We start from the raw sequence: 18628 nt of genomic DNA, 5'->3' as shown, positions 1-18628 counted from the left end.
TTCCGTGATTGGCCCAGGCTGAAATGCAGGGCTCTAATTGTGTGCAGTGCATTAGATCAGTCTCCTTGATCAAAACTACAACTAATATGAATTGGAATGTTAGTCGATGCAGTTCCATGAGGTCTCTTTATAAAAAGGTTGTATGTATGCACAGTATGTATTTATTTATTGAAATAAATCTCTTTATCAAAGTAAAGGTTTTTTATTAACATTCCGCTTTACAAAATATTGATAATTATAATAAAAAACAATGAAAATAAATATTTTTAAGTATTGTTCATTGTGTGAATGTCCCCAAAATTAAAACCTAAAATTAGTGATCTTGTGGGGACATTTTTTTGGTCCCCATTAAGAAAACAGCTGAGGTTTAGGAGATGGAAAATGTTTATGGAAAGTCCCCATAAAACTCCATCATGAATATGTGTTTTGTTTATTTTTAGGCCTTTTTTTATTTTAATGGTAAAGTAGACAGATGACAAGAACGACAAGTCACAAGCTAGAACCATGTCTTCTGCATGAAAAGCTTGTCTCAATTTGTCTTGGCTTTATGTGCTTCTAGCCACAGTACTGTATTCCTATGTAGCTTAATTTGTCACATTTAATTACACTTTTCTGCAGAATGTGCACTTTTAGATAAGTTGATACAAAATGTTCCAGGGGCAAAAGCAACTGAATCAATTTGTGCTGTATTGCTGAACTGTGCTGCAAAATGAAGGACTTTAACAGGGGAAGTTGTGCGTCTCTGTAAGTTTCTAGAGGCGGTAGTGCAATATCCTCTCAAGCGTCATTTGGTATTCTAGCAACAAACTCTAATAGAACACACCTCTCACAAACATAATGAATGTTTACTGGCAAAAGGTTAATATCCACTCGGCAGAAAATGATTCAGCACTCTATTAATGAAACTATTACCAATAATGATGGATAGAGAAACTAGACACCTCCATACCCAGGATATGTTTGCAGGTATTGATTAGTGGGATGATGCATTTTTAGACATCACTGTCTTGATGGCCTGAGGGGTAAAACCAAGGCTTTGTAGCCCAGCACAAACCTATAGACTGTGCTGTAACTACAACCTGTGGTCTTTTCTCAGCCAAACTTCTGTATTCAGTATAAAGCAATGCAGAAAAATAAACAAAAGGATAGCAGTAGGATATATTTATAAATAAAAAGGAAAAATTGCTGAAAATGTATTCAGTTTAGTATTACATAACTTGCTCATCAATGGATCCTCTGCAGTGAATGGGTGCCGTCAGAATGAGAGTCCAGACAGGCAATAAAAACATCATTATAATCCAACAGTAATCCACACAACTCCTGTCCATCAAATATCTCATGAAGTGAAAATCTGCATGTTTTTTTTTTTTCTTCTTACATTTAAAATGTTGCTCCTGGATAAAATACAAACCCATAATCCATAACATTGCTGCCTCCAGCAAAAAAGTCATCTCATCCTAATCAAGGGAGAAATACAGATCAAGCTCTATTTACAAGAAAAACTGTCCAAAAAAAAAACGTTTAAACTAATATGTCTGTTAATTTACATGTGAAATGACAACAGGGGATGGACTTTTTCACTGGAGGACGCAGTATTATGGATGATAGATTTGCATTTTGGCAATAAACAATGTTGGGGGGAGGGGGGTACAATGCTGTTTCATGCATTCAGAGTTGTTTACACTGTTATAGAGTTGGATTCTCCTGCTAAACATGGACAAAGTTTCAAAAAAAAAATTTGGACATATAACCAGATTATTTCTGTACCAAAAATCTTACTTCCGGGTTCAGATATGTTTCGGAGAGTTTTTTTTTCAGATCGTGGCTCTTCATGATGTAGATGAGGGTGGAACTCCTTATATGGGCATTTCTCCCAGAAAGACAGACCCGCGCACACATCAGCTGGAGCGTGAGCGAGATTGCGCAAAAACAATGAGCTTCATCTGGTGGCAGTGCTGCACGGGACTTACTCTGGAAGAATGTCTCCAAAGAAGTGTGCTTTTGTTTGTAAAGGAAAGATAACTTTGTTCAACTTCTTAAAGAACCCAGCGTTATGTAAACAGTGGATACAGTTTGTTTTTCTGGGGCAGCAACGGGTGTGTTTGTTGACAAACGTTTTATAAGCAAGGCACAGTTTGATGCTGGATTTGCAAATCCAGTGAATCGGAGTTCCTCATTTTCACAACCAGTCCCCTCCCAAACCCACCCAATAAAGAAATAAATAAAATAAAATTGTAAATTGGTCTCCAAAGTTATGTTCATGGTTTTGTTAAGAGATCTTCTATATGATAAATTAGCTAAAGGATTTTAATGCTCATCACGTTATTACGCCACAATGTAAATGCCTCCAGCTGAAAATTACCCAACTTGGTTGTGCATGCTTTACCTGCCACAACAATATTTTTCAGCTTGTGATACAGGCCAACTGCAGTGGTTCTGATAGGAGTGAATGACTCCGCCTGTAGTCTAGCAGAGATCAGTCCATCTCAGAACCACACGCCATAAACCCCCCATAGGGACAGGCAATTGGAGGACAGCTTTGCATGTCTTTCATGCAACAGATCTCTGGTAGGGTGTATCAAAGTGGTATTTCTCTGAAAACAGGCCCTGCATACCTGAGGGGTTGAGCAGAAGAAAAGGTTCAAATCAGAGGCTAAAATCAGGACTGTAGGTTTTCTAAAGTTTGATCCATATAAAGTCGTTTTTAAAAGATGTCTGGGTTTAGGATAAAAGAAAGTGAAATAATTTTATTTGCTTAAAGTTTTGTTTTTGAACACTTACCTTAAAGGTTAAGTTAGTAGTTGTTTAGCTAGCATTAGCATCGCTGTTCTTTGTGACTGATTCCACACTGGTTTAGAGGCAGAAAAGCCATCCGTTGATGTGTTATTTTGCTTACATTGCTTATTTAAATCATGCTGATTGTGAGTTTTTGAGATTGTACTACGCATTAGTTAATTTACTTACTTGTCCAACAAAAAAAAGATGCAACTTGAGCATCACAATATTTCTCCGTCATCAAATCTTTCCACATTGTGTTTGCCTTATACTGATGTTTACGCTTGTTTTTTGTCTTCATTAGTCTTTCTGTCTTTTGGCTTCAGACCTGTTCTGCTTCTTCAGCCATACAGGTATTAAGTCTCCCGTTGTCTCCACTGGTAAAGCTTGATAATAAGTGAGTTTCATTGGGTGCGTCTCAGTCACCTCCCTAATTCAGCAGTAAGGGCTCTGATCAGGAAACTGGAGTTTGCTCCCTGAAAAATGAACAATGAATTCACAAAAAAAAAAAAAAAAAAAAGTCACTGATACTCACTATGCTCCCTTACTTAATATTGACGCATTTCACATTTTTCACATCTTATGTCTTCGTCTTATGTATGTGTACACCATTCAGACAACTCTGGACAAAACCACAATTTATTTCTTAATGTATATTTTTATAAAGTGTTTAACTTCATTGACCTTAAAGTTTTTATCACAGTAATACAACATTATGATTTTCACTTAGTGGGCTTTAAAATAAGTGAAAATCCTAATATATATCTATGGACCATAATATAACTGGACTTTTAAGCCAAGCAATTGAAATATATGCTAAATCATTTAGACTATGAGAAGTTTATCTAATGCCTTTGTTCACACGGATGATATTTGACAATATCAGAGACTGATTTAAATGTAAAACCTCAGGTTTAGCTCTGGAATAAGTGTCAAAAGAGGGTAGGATTTGTATTAACCCTCTTTTATAATCGCAAAAGACACTAAAGAAATGTCTCTTATTGGAGCACAGAAATAACATAATCAAAATTTAATTCATTTCAAGTTTTGGCTGTTTTTCCCCCGGACTCTCAGAGGTTCTGGTTTCCTTTCTCACTGCACTTCTGAGCCTTCAAAGCTCTTGTTTCTATCTTTTTGCTCACTGAGTCAGCAAAAGCATTGCCAGTACATAACTGCAAAACATCAGCTCTTTCACACATACACACACACACACACACACACACACATGGTACACATGCAGGAAGCTGAGACCTCAGTGGCTCTCGTTCCACTTTTATTTATCTTTTGAAAAAGAATTCTGGCTGCATATGTACATTATACATTTCTGATATTTACATCATAGCAGATTTTTTTTCTTCTAGATCAGTGTGCAAAAACATAAAATATCATGAAGCTGTACATTCCAAAATATCATCAAGAACCTAATAACTGCTGCAGCTTATTCAAACATCGAGTATTTTCACATCAAATACTCCTATCTTCATTTTTTTTCTTCACAGTGTGTTGATTGTAGTCTCGTTCTGGTGAGTAATTTATCCCTATGAATCTAAAGCTAGATTTTATACCATCTCCTAACCAGCAAATTTCCAGCAAAAAGCTAAATTACTGCATGTTGTGACACAATTACCCATTCATAATTTTTAAATGTTCAAAAGAGTGCTGCAGGAATTATGTATTTTTATAGTCCAGCATGGAAGTCGGCATCACCCAGCTTTCCTCAACAAAACATAATAGGACTTTTCCATTTCTTTTATTAGACTATTGCAAAAAATAAGCTCTGTGAGCAACAAAGGTTTCTGATTCTTACATGTTTTGTTCATCATGATGTGTTCATTACAAATGAATATAACTTTCGAATTCAGAAGGCTAAATACAGTCATCAAAAATAACAATGCTGATAAAATAAAATAAAATAAATTAGCAGCCTATGCTGGTTGGCTGGTCTTAGCTGGTCAAGATGGTCTTCCAGCATGACCAGCTAAAGATGTGGTCAAACCCCCTCAAAAACCAGCCTACTAAACCAGTTATGATCAGAAGACCATTTCAAAACAGCCAACCATCTTAGGTTGGTTTTAGATTAAATGTCTCTCTCTCTTTCTTCAGCAGGAAAATAAGAAACTACTATAAACAAACTTTATCACAGTCACATGAATCCAATGTCACCATCAATATGCTTCAGACTCTACCGGTCTTAAAAAAATAAATAATAATAATTCCTTCAAATTTTAAGTTATACGTAATTTTAAGTTTACAGGGGCACAGTAATAAAAACAACGAGGTTGTAAAAGTGAACAAGTGAGTAGTTGAGTGATGACGTTTAATAAGCAAGATTCATAAAAGCACAAAGTGGGGTATTTTATGTCATTTAAAAAAAGTTAAAATATATTACCTCTTTCAAGCATTTAACCAAAAAAACAAAAAACAAAAACAAATCTAAACATAAAAACACTCTAAAAACCTATTAAGTTTCCGGGTTTCAGGACTAATTCCAGCAGCACTCTGTGTACGGTTTTGGGGAACAGGAATTTGGACCAATTAAATTTCATGGGCGGGTCTACTCAGCGTGACACCACACAAAAACAGAACTAATAACACCTGCAAAATGCCTCATGTTGTGAGAAAGTGGGCAAAACCTTTTAGCAGTTTAGCGCATCATGCCTGGTTAGGAAACAGTGTTTGGGAAACCATAATTTGACATTAGTGCTGCTTGGTTTGGGCAAATCATAAAAAAAGGACGAAAGAGAAAAGAAAAAGCAGCCAGTCGGTTCCCGCCTGTCTTACTCCACAGATCCATTGTCGAGGGAAGAATGGAGGTGTGTTACATGGAGGGGAGAAAGTTGGAATCAGAGCGCTTTTCAGCAGAGCACCAGGGGGATTGCTACACAGCTGAGGCTCAAAGCAGAACGGATGACCTGGGATATTGTGGTTCAGGCTTCAGTGTTCAGTCAGGGGGATATAAAAGGGCAGCACAGCGCTTACTCTGATTGAACCAATTGCTCTGTGTAACTATCTCTCAGGTCTGTCATTCCCCCCGGGCGAAAAACACACCAGCTCAGCACTGAGAACATACAACAAGCGCCGCACGGCCAGAGAGGTGTGCGGAGGGAGGGCCGGTACATGGCCAGGGATGTGTATTAAGACCGTGTTTATTGATTTATTGGCCGCATTGATTGTCGAAGTTGTTAAATAGTTCACAAACACAGCAGGCAGACAGACTGAATGGAGGGGGAATCGGAAAAGCATGTGAATGCAAAAGCAATGCTAAATGGATATTGACACCCTGTTATTTTCTTATCAAAGAAGCCCAATTCGTGTAAACCACATTTCCTTTTTTTTACCAAAGAATTCTGAGGAATAAGTAAACTCGGAAAAGTGACTTAAGTTCATTCTGGCCTGAATGTTTGTAATCAATTAACCACAGAAAATAATCAATTCTAAATGCGAGGCTAGTGAGATTAGTTTTATCTCAGTTTTTGCATCCTAAGGGTTTACTTTAAATGTCATAGCACAAATGTAATTAATGTTTTCTTAAAATTATCCAATGGGCTGTTTAATTTAATCACTGCTTGCTATTCAATAACGCTCTTTTCAGCTGAGACTTGGAGTCCTCTGGTTTAAATTATCAGATAGCACAACATAGACTTAAATCGCCAAATAAATAAGTATTGAGTGACATTATATGAGTAGTTTTAGGCATGAATAGGTCATGCAACAGTGCTTTGCATAATATTCAGATGTATGACAACACCATCTGAGATGAAGGCAATTGAGAAACATTGGTTATGAATGGCCAAGACTTAGATATTGCCAGATTAATACTGAAAACCATTTGGCTCTCCAAATCAAGTGCACAAGTATATAACAAAATCCACTATATCGCCAGCCAATAGAGTGTCTTTATGAAAACAACATGGCTTTTTGTTAAAAAACAAACAAAAAAACACCTTTAGCGTCAAGATCACTGCAGTAATCCCAGAAATATCAGTTCCATAACATGGTTCTTTAACATGAACCAGAAATGCATCAATCAGGTAAGTTGCACGTTGAAAAATCTGACTTCCTTGATGATTTTCCCAGGCATCTCTTTTAATGTCCCATTTGTCTGTAATGACAGAGGACTTTGTTACAACAGATGTTTGGTATCTTCCTGCTGCTCTCTCCCCCATCATTACTGCTGCACTCATTATCATGTTGCTGTATAACTATGCCAATGACTGCTTTATATATAAATATGGAGGGTTAAACCCAGGAATGGAGCATATGTGCAACATTTGGATTTTTCTGAAATAAGCCGTGAGTGTGATAATGACAGTTTTAGTGGTTGTGATCAACTGACATAAGAGACAGCATCACTCTTGAGGTTGTGATTAATGAATACACACTTACTCGATGTTGGTACTGTGAAGTTATATGTACTGTATATAACCTTGATACTGTACTGTATATACTATGGCAATGAATGATTACCATATTAATAGTAAAAATCATGGTAATAGCATGACAGATGTCTAAAAGCATGTTTTATTACCATAGACAGAACACAAACATTCAAAAGTATGGGGTCAGTAAGAATCTTTTTTCTTTTCTTTTTTTAAATACTATTTTGTTTGACAATATTCATTCAGTTGATCAAAAGCAATAGTGAAGTCTTTCATAATATCATAATATCACAGAAGGTTTATATTTCAAATTAATGCTTTTTATTGATCAAAGAACCCTGAAAAAATGTGTCAGTGTTTGTAAAAAAATAAATAATAATGATAAGCAGTTCAATTTTCAACATTTATAATAATAATAATATATATATATATATATATATATTTTTTTATTTACTTTTTTTGAGCGTCAAATCAGCATATTATGAGAGATTATGTGACACTGAAGACTGATGTAATGTTGCTGAAAATTCAGTTTTGCCCTGCAGGAATAAATAACATTTTAAAATATACGCAAATATAAATAATAACAATATTTCATGATATTAGTGGTTTTACAAATAAATAAAATAAAATAAAAAAATCTTACCGAACCCAAACTTTTGAGCAGTAGTGTAAGTAAACATATAATTATATCGAAGAGTTAATAAAAAAAAGTACTGCATGTAGTGCAATTCTTCAAGCTAATTTGTTAAAGATGTAAGGTCCAAAAGCCTGATGCCTGTAATGTTTTAAGATTTTAAAAATGGGCCATAAGACCCATGTGGGACGAAGAGGATTAAGTAAGGAAATATATGCAGTACAACTGTTGTTCTGATAACATATGGCATACTATAATATTATATGAATACATGATATAATAAAAAAATGCATATAGAAGTGTAAGCTTTTGGACCCAACTCTATGAAGTTTTATTAGCCACAAAACAAAACTCTATGCATAAAATTGGGCAGAAATAGCTGAAACGTTCTCATTTTAGAGGATCTGTGTTTGATTGTAGTTATTTCTAGTCTTCCGAATCCACAAATAACCTCAGCTATCAGACTCAATTGTACTGCATTCGCTGCTGGTGTGCGGAAAAAAAAGAGAGAGATTAAAAAGAAAACCCTCAGGGTGACGGTGGGTAAGGACACTTAACTCATCGCATGCATCATCATAGAAGACATGATTCGTATAGCAACTCTTTCTGACGAAAATGAATAAAATCCTCTTCTCTTGACAAATATAAATATATTTATGTTCGGGATAATATGTACAGTAACCATGTTTGCCATCATAAACACCATTGGTATTGGGGGTTGACAGATTAGCACTCTCGCTATGGGTACACACACTTTCGCAAAGACAGGAACGACCGATTAGCGTGTTAAAGCACGGATCGAGGGAACACTGAGGGACGTTTTGCTATGAGAAGGCTGGTGGTGCGGAGAGCAGCAGCGGTTTAGTCCCGAAAGCCAGGCGAGTTGCCGTCCTCCTCCAGTTCCCACTGAAAGTTTTGCCCTGTCATTTGGTAGAACATCATGTTAAAGGGCTTGTAGAATTTGTGCAGTCTGCGAATGACATCGGGGTCTATTTTGGGGTGAGTTCTGCCCTTGGACTTGCCAAGGCACCGTGGGGTACTGCTGTCCTCAGGCTTCTTCAAGCAAGGGAATCCCTTGGTTTTATTAAAATAGAAATGTTTGTCAGTAACGATACGCTTGAGTCCCAGGAAATCCTGCACCTTTGCCATCTCGCCGGCCGGATCAACGATAAGCCGCTCTCCGCTGACAAAGTGCATCTGCGAGAGCGGGAAATACTGCATCCAGCTCTCCAGGTGAAGGGCGTAGATCCCTATTCGCAGGGCGCTCCACGACGCGTCGATCAGGCCCAGCGTTCGGTTCTTGAAGGCCAGCACTTCGAAAGTGGGAATCTCGGGCCTCTTGGAGAGCGTCTGAGTATAGTCCGAAATGGCTCTGGTCACTGGATTGCGGACGACTATGATTAGCTTAATGTCTCTCGCCATCGTGTGGATTCGCTTCGGGGCGCTGTTTGTCACAAAGTAGCTGGGCGTCTTCTCCATCGTGATCTGTCCCTCCAGAGTAGACGGCATCAGCTCCCTGCAAACACCAGAAGCGAGAAAAGCAAATTAGTGTGAAGCAGTTAACACCATGCACTGGCTTCATTATTAAACGCAATATCCAAGGACACGGTACGTGCAAAATTGATTCAACTAGTAAGTGGTAAATTATTTGAAATCACATGTGAAAATTATTGTTATTATCACTGGACATAATGTTGCAAGTAGAAGCATACAGCTAATTATAGCCACGGAGTAACATACAAGAGATAAAAGCCCAAAGATGAAACGTTATGTGTATGAGCGCTCGTGTCTTAATTGACTCCATCTGTGTTACTCCTGGCACTGTTTGGGAACTTTAATAATGAGTTCACTGAATATTATTAATACTGCTGTGCCTGGGGTATTGTTTTATCATACAGTACATTTACTCAGAGTGTTACACTCTGTACCCAGCAAGTACAAAGGCTTTTAAATATATATTTTTTATGTGTTGCAGAATTTTTTTTTTTTTTTTTTTACTTTTATTTAGGTATCAAAATAACATAATCTGGACATTTAAATGAAACTTAAAAATAAAAACATCCAGTGAAAACATTCCACAGTTAAAAATTATCTAATCTTAAAAAATACATTACAAATGGACACAAATGCAAATATCTTACAGGTTTTGTGATTTAAAACACTTTTAACACTTTTGAATAATTTTTTAAAAGTAATGTCAATATTTTGATGCAAGTCAGTTACAGGTTATTGATTTTATTTTATTTTATTTTTTATTCAGATTTAAATGAATCATATAATCTACGAAGTAAATTTAATTCATAATGGTTATTTTTATAAACATGGTGATGTTTATATACATACTATTGTTATTATGAAGAAATGTAAAAATTTTACACTGGAGTATAATAAGTACTAAGTACAATTTTGATATTTGATGTTGCACTTTGATTTGAACACATTCTGACATTTATTTTTTATAACATATTTACCAGACTAGATGTGGTACTGTTTATAAAACATTGGAAAGAAATGTGCTAACAACAACATAATACAACAACATATGTTGCTGCAGCATTGTTAAAATAGGTATACATTACATTTAAAATACAGACATCTGATGTCAAAGAACATACAGTACATATAAAAATAAAACATTTTCATAATCCTTTTATAGTTCTTTTTTTTTTACGTATCCTTTGACTTTTCTCCTCTTCTTGTTGTGATTTAATGTTCAGATGCCTCACTAGAAGTACAGCATATTAATTATGGCATTTTATGTGATAAAAGATGAATGTGCTTTGAATGATTATAGTCAGCTGTTTGTCACTGAATGAAGTATTGTGTTCAACTTTTTATCATCAGGATCAAACTGGGAGATAAATCAGTGTGCCAGGAAAGAGTCATTCATAAATGAAGTAAAATAAATATATATTACAATGTGATCCATGCCCCAGGAGGGCAAAACAAATGAATATTTAGCAAGCTCTCTGCTCTGTGATCTATACTGATCTATTCAGTATGATCCCTCATTAAATCTCACAACAAGAATTTGACCTAAATTTATGACTACATAATTAATTTGCCTCCAGTTCTACGTAACTGAGACACTATGGGACTCATCAGTACACACCCACACACCATAAATAAATAAAATAAGAATCAGAGAAATTTCATTTAAATTCTACACAACATTCACTTAAATAAGCTTATTTTATCATATCATGTCATGTCATATAATACGTAAATATATAATAAAAATCTACTGGCAGTATTAGGGAAGCTATTTCATTAAAAGGCTATTTAAGGGGAAGATATTTATACATAGTTGGATAATTTATGATTTAACAGTATTTACTAACTTTTTGAATAAATTAATCTAGATTACGGTGATAGCATTAATTAAAATGGATGAGATACTAACACTAAAAATTACTATATAAATCATTTAAAAATATATATTTCATATGAAAAACAGAGACTTGAATAATGTTAAATTACATCACTTTCATATTAGACTAAAAGCTACATTATTTTAAAAGTTAATAGTCCATAACACAGGAAAAACACTGACTTAAAATGCTGGAAAAATAGTGGTGAAAACACAAAAGCTTTTGAAGAGAGACAAAACAAATGTATGGTTTTAAATACACACGTTTGGTGGTACTAATCTTTTCTGTGGCTGCATGGACTCAGTCGCTCAAAGCCAAATATAAACTTTAGTTAAGCGATGTCAGCTGAATTAAAGCGTTACAGGCTGAAGGTCTTTCTTTAGGGCACAACGGTTAAAGAGCAGGTCTTTAACTTTAGCTGAAGCTTGTCAAAATGTTCTGCACTATTTATTATGTAATTCTTGAAATGTTTGCTTTTTTCGTTGCGCTTGACCTTTTCTAGCTTTTACTGGAGCAGAAAATAAATAAAGAAATCTTTGTTAAACCTGCCAGAAACCAAACATTCAGAGTTTAAATACCTGGTTGCACACACTTTCTCAGAACTACCAACACATTAATCAAAAAATGGAAAAGTTAACCCAAAAATGAAAATTTTGTCATCAGATCACTTGTTCACCAATGGATCCTCTGCAGTGAATGGGTGCCGTCAGAATGAGAGTCCAAACAGCTGATAAAAACATCACAATAATCCACAAAGCACAGCTTCACAAATCATTAATCGATGGATTGGAGTTTTGTGGATTATATTACTTTTCATATTTTTATCAAATTCTGTTCTGGAGACGAAACAAAATCACCTACATCTCAGATGGCTTGAGGGTGAGTACATTTCTACGAAGTTTTCATTTTTTGGGGGGTGAACTATTCCTTTAAAAAACTTTCCATATACTGTGCCTTCACATTGAACAACAGCACTCCCTTTGTGCAATAACAGACATTTGTGTAAAGTCTAGGTAAATACAGAAAATGTGTTTTTAAAAAGTAAATCATTCTTATTCTTTCTCATTCCCTTGAACTGCTCTGTAAAGACCTTTATTTCCACTCAAATTGCCACCAACTGCTCCTCGTTATTATTGCATTTACCTAACGCAACGACAAGCAGTGGGTAAGAACTCAAGTTATTCAGGCTTACTTTCATAATATCTGACAAATCAACAGGACTTCCAACCTCACAGCCGATGATAGGATATTACTCAAGCAATCATATTACTCTGGGACATCACTGATGAAAACACCAATAAATAAACCTTTGATAAACATCGTATGAGATACAATCAGCTGCTTTGTTACGTTCAGTACAATGTCAATCTGTAATTCATCATCAACAGAATGACCTGGTTATACGATCTTATTTGACCAACATGAAATATATTCACGTTTTTATTTATTTATTTTTTTGTGGAAGGGACTGTAGATACTTATATCTGCAATTTTTAGAAATTGTATTGTTTCATCCTGCATTTATGTTGCAAAGCCTACTGGTATAAAAAAAGGTTGCAAACACAGCTGAAGGTTCAAAGTGCACAGTAATGTGCAGAGGCAGCACACATACTCACGATAGATTGGAGACTGTATGTGCTGTTTCATACACTATATAAAGCAGCACCTTGCACAGGCTTCATTTATTATATAGATGCTGAGGGATTGTGGAACTGAAATATAAGCATTGTCCACCAAATTGTATTAAATTGAACTGCACCTCTGTTCAAAGGTGACAATGCTGTGTGCGTGTACTTGTTTATGCTACATTGTGGGGACCAAATGTCTCCATAAAGATAGTGCAACCTGAAATGTTTGACATTGTTGGGGATGCCCTGTGATCCCTAGGGGAAAAAAAAAAAAAAAAAAAAAAATAGTTTATTTAAGGTATACTGTTAAGGTGGGGCTATAGAAAATACAGCTTGCACAGTATAAAAACCATTACAAAACATGGAAACCCAACAAATTAGAACTCATTTATTCAGGCCATACTAAGGATTCATGTAAAATGTTACCATCTTTTTTTTTTTTTTTTCTTTTTCATTTTATTCATAAATGCTAGCAATTATGATAATGACTGATTACATCTGTAAAATAAAGTTTTACTTCTAAAATAGTTTATGAAGCAGTATTGCTGATTGTAGTGTTGTATATACATACAGAATGTCTTCCAATGTGACAGCTGTCGCTCTCTCGCAAATATGGTGATAGCACAAGCCAATCAATCATTGCGGGTTGGACACATTTTAAATGAGCATCTCTCCGGGCCGCATTCGAATTCTCCTTGTGGAAGACATCAAATGGAGTACATATATCCTCCATGCCCCTCAGCACACACATGCACACACTCACTCACAAGTGCCTCTGTAATTTCATTTCTGTAACAGTATTGCACTTCTGATGGGTAATTTCCCAATGGATTATGCTTTGCTCAACATGCCATAGAGCTTTGGCCACTTCTAGAGCAGTAATGGGATATAAAACACATCTGTAGATAGCACAGTGACTAGAAAGAGTATTAGTTTTCATTACATTACATCAATGTTCTACACTTCCTCAGTGCGGTAATGAATGACTTAAGATCTTTTGCCCTTTCAAGGTCTTCAGGAGTTGCTATTTAAAGTCCACAATGAAGCACACAAGGTGTCAAAGACGTGGGGGCTTGTTTGCTCATGAGTTGAATTTAGGAAGAAAAAAAAACTTGCTGAGAGCGACCAAAACGGGGAAAAAAACCCATAATGAATCACCTTGTATTCACCTATGTAAATCGCATCCAAAGTACAGGCTCAATGAGCAGCAGGCCTTGATGTGTAATAACAACATGTCATGCTTCTCCGGACGAACCGTTCCGTCAACAGGACAGATGACTGATGCTCAAGGTAACCTTCTTCATTTAAGACGAGCACATAACCGGCCATTGTCCTCATCAAGCTCGATGCAACTCATTATATGTGTAATTGCAAATATATGGAGATTACGGAGGCGCGATACCTTCATTTGTGATTGAGGTCGAACTCATTTTGATTGTGAGCGAATCAGTCATGGATGATGTACATATAAAATGTCAGAGGGAGGGAGAGGTGGAAAAGAAAACAGAATGCTGATAAACAAGCTAATTTTCCTCTGCGCCGCGGATGACTCGGCTGGCCTTGCGCTCAGCTGGGATGGTGAGAAACAGATACAAATGGTTAACAATTGCTTATGCCTGCATGAGGAGTGCAGCATGACATGGGTCATTCAGGTGGGCAGGTAAATACAGCGCAAGGGGCTCAAAAGGCTTCCCTCACCATCTGCTGTTTACCTACTCGCACAAATTGCATAATATACCGGAGCTATTTGTCTGTAGGCCTTGCTGTGCTTGCATAACGCTTGGATAAACATCCTTAGGACAACTAGAGTTAAACGAGATAAATTCCTTCATAGCTCCGTGGATCATTTCATGTGGACTGAATTTTTTAGTTTAAGAAGAAAAATATGCACAGTGAATTTTATAAATTGTGAATTTGATGTTGTGTAAGTAAACTAAACAAAAAATGTTGATTGACTTTTTTTTACATTTTACAATAAAATGGCATGTGAGCACAGTCAAGTAGAAGGAATAACTGTTTAACAAACATTATTTTTGAGGGAATGTGGCTTTTTAGAGTGCAAAACTATATTGCCTTTTTGTGCTTTGAAGGTAAAAGCATTCTAATTACCACTTGCTGAGATCTACAAGACAGAGAAAGATAATGCATGATCCAGAGGTATTATTTTACACCGGCACAGTATTTGTCAGGATTGCATCCAAATGCATCTTTTCTAAGGCACTCTGTTTCCAAGGCAGATATAAAAAAAAAAAATACTCTGTGAATTTACAGACAATGCAAGGATGCCTAACCTTCAGGTACAGATATTTTAAGGGCTGTATTGGTCACATTTTTACCTGAAGTATGCTTATTTTTAATGAAGTTAGTTAAATTCGGAATACTGGTATTATGTACAAAGATGCTAAATAAAAATTCGTATTGCACTAACAAGACTAACAAAAAAAACTATATATAATAATAATAATAATAATAATAATAATAATAAAAAATCCAACACAAGTTTTGTTTTGTTTACATTTAATTTAACTAATTATACCTATTTAACTTTCCAGTAATTAACATCATAATTTTGTCCACCACTGTCTGTCTGTCTGTCTGTCTGTCTGTCTGTCTGTCTGTCTGTCTGTCTGTCTGTCTATCTATCTATCTATCTATCTATCTATCTATCTATCTATCTATCTATCTATCTATCTATCTATCTAATTAATCTTGAAGTACCATAGAACAAAAAAAAAAAAAGCCTCATAGACTTAACATATTGATGCCATGATTTCAACAGTTATACATAAAAATGCATAGCTATTTGTATCTGTTATTCATACATAAATATTTTTTTAGCAGTTTTCCATATGTCAGTATTGCATGTTTCAGTGTAAACAAGTACACGTATTTGTCATAGAACCTAGGATTTTTCTATGATAGTATAAGAAATTCATACAAAAATGACATTCACAGCAGCATGAGTTCCACGCACAATGTTTCCCACAACAGCTCTGCATGTACCTCGGTTGTTTATCAAGGGGATGTAATGGCAGAATTGTCTGATTGTTTCAGGAGAACTGGATGAGGAGGGGCTCATGGCAGAGATTCAAGAAGAAGTCAATAACAAGAGCAAGACTTTCCTCAAAACAAGTCAATGAGTGCAGAGACGAATCGCTCCAAGACATAAAACTTTGCTGTAATTATAGAGAAGGCATTCAAGCAATATCTGGCAACAACAAACCAATCCAGCATACAATGTGTCTTCATAATATATATGTGAGTCAGTGAAGTAATGAAAAGACTATATTGGTCACGTGTAATTTCTGTATCAATAAAAAAGTTAGTTTCCCCAAAAATCCTCAGATGCTAAGGCAAACCGATAACCACTTCAAACTCAGGCCATTGGATGAGCCAGAGCTGCTGTGTCTGTATGCTCAAACAAACAGAGCAATGTTTGGTTAACACCAAAGAGACGCCGTGTTTACACCTTTGGTGGAATCAACCTACGAATGGTTTATTTGGAGTCATTTCATCATTAGTCTGAGAAAGTATTTTTACACAAAAAAGGGGTTAGAAATTATAATTATTAAGGGAAATGTAATTATGCATAATTTATTGTTATTACTATTGTAAGTACATGTAACTTAAGTAACACCATAAAATACATTTTAGAAAAAAAAAAATAATAATTCCACCAACAAGTAACACCTTGAATTAAACGTGAAGTAGAAATGGCATTTTCTTGTAAAACATACTCCATTAATGGAGTTGTTTTATTTACAAATCTTAGTAGAAAGTGCAAAAGCCAATGCTGCTGAACACACAATCTCACAACAAGCGCTCGAGCGCATCTAGATGTGCTTTTGGTATGATATGAAGAGGCCCAAAACGCACAGGGAATTGTTTTTCTTTTCTTATGGGGTGAATAGAAAGGCTTTCTGAGAACAATGCCAAGAGACTCGACAGGATGAAACACCTATGACAGTTCCCCAGACAGTTGTGCCTCTGTTTCCTTTGCGCTCTCACCCGGCTGACTGATGTTGTGCTAAGAGAGCTGTAGAACAGTCAGTTTCTAAGTTGCATGGAGAGAGGTGCGAGTAATTAAGACAACAACACGTTCTCCCCGCTTCAAGTAAAGCCTCTTCCACTTCCCCGGGAACTGTTCACGTCAATGAAACCGTTTAGGAGAGAACTGACAGCTGGTCTTGATCAAAAAAACCTTTTCTGTTCTCTCCTCCTGCGATCCCCAGAAGGCCATTCTACGTCCAACAGCGAGGCAGCACAGTGCATCGCTACCCATCCTGCCAGCCTGCTGCACTTAGATCTAAAGCTATGTTTATGAGCCTCTTGGACATGCTGAGCGTGATGAAACCAACCAGAGAAGAAGCTTTATGGATCTTTGGAATATCACCATAAAGCTGATAATTGCTCCATGAAACCAGCCTGTATATCACCTTGTAAATGAGCTTGTTTTTCTTTCGCAACATCATTTTAACGAGAAATTGCTGTGGAAGGCCACCCCTCAGAGCGTCAGTTTCTATTTATGAATTCAGTCCTGAGGGGTGAGCGGAAGCGAACTTTCTTTTCCCATTTTCTCACTCACACGGCATAGAAACCTGCCATTCATCGGAATATGCATGCAGGTGCTTTCAGAACTTACATTTATTTACATTGCATTCGATGGTGTGAGAAAACTGTTTGGGGCCATGCGCATACAATTTCCTCACAATAGCCCCTCAATATCCTGTGATTGGTGAGGCGATTACAAAAACGAGTAGATGCCATGTTTGGCTCCTGCTATAGAGCGCCAGAGACTGCACGAGCACGCTCATCAGTCATTTAGTATTTTACCAGGATGCAATTTAAAAATTATTGCCATCTGAAAAAAGAAAAAGGCGCAGTACAAGTCACACCTGGGTACAATAGAGGCAAAGGCTATAATTTCTATCCAGAAAATCTAGCTGATATGGTTCAGTTAAGCAGAACTGATTAATATGACAGATTGGATGTGATAGATTTTATTGCCAAAAAGAAACAGCGATGAGCACTCATCCAGGTACTGAGAGAGATCGCACTGCTACCCATGAATGATAACACCACAGCTTTCCTACTCTGCATGAGTGACAGGAGTTACAGGCATCCATTAGTGATGGGATAACCGTGTAGACCGACGCATTAAAAATCTGACTTTTCCATATGGCTCCCATCCTTGAGAACAGACTTACATCAGAGAAGAAATGTAGCATGAATGCGCTCTGTCGCTTCTTCCATGTGCCCTTACACGCCATGCATCATGATCCATTGTGTAGGAGACAATTAGAGCTGCCAAACTGATTCAAGATTATAATCAAAATATTTTCATGATATGCCACTTAATTTATCAAACTGATTACAAGTTGTCTCATACATCAATATTTGCTAAGAAATTAGTCTGTCAGAGGTAAATGGTCACATGTGTTGCTTTTTCCATTTTTACAATGGATTTATCTGCCAGATTTCTATTCTTGCAAGTTTTTGCAAAAAAAATAAAGGTTTTATTTTCATTTACATACAGATTAGGGACAATAACATGATTATTAAGTAATAATTTTTATTTTTGCTTTATTTTTATTTTGCTTTATTTATATTATTCTTCAAAGGTTTGGGATCAATGTGATTCTTTATTGTTTAAAATATATTTAGAAATGAATACATTTGTTCAGCAGTGATGTATTAAATTGATCAGAAGTGACGTGCCATGCATTATAGCGGGATCTGAACCCTAAACAGGTTTTGTAAAGAAAAAGGAAAAAGAAAAAAACGTTCACTGAACCTTGTTAAAGCAGCATGTTACAGGGTGAGGTAAAAGTTTCAATT

The sequence above is a fragment of the Carassius auratus genome, unplaced genomic scaffold, assembly GCF_003368295.1.
Source record: "Carassius auratus strain Wakin unplaced genomic scaffold, ASM336829v1 scaf_tig00007487, whole genome shotgun sequence".
NCBI lineage: Eukaryota > Metazoa > Chordata > Actinopteri > Cypriniformes > Cyprinidae > Carassius > Carassius auratus.
This window is presented reverse-complemented; position numbering follows the sequence as displayed.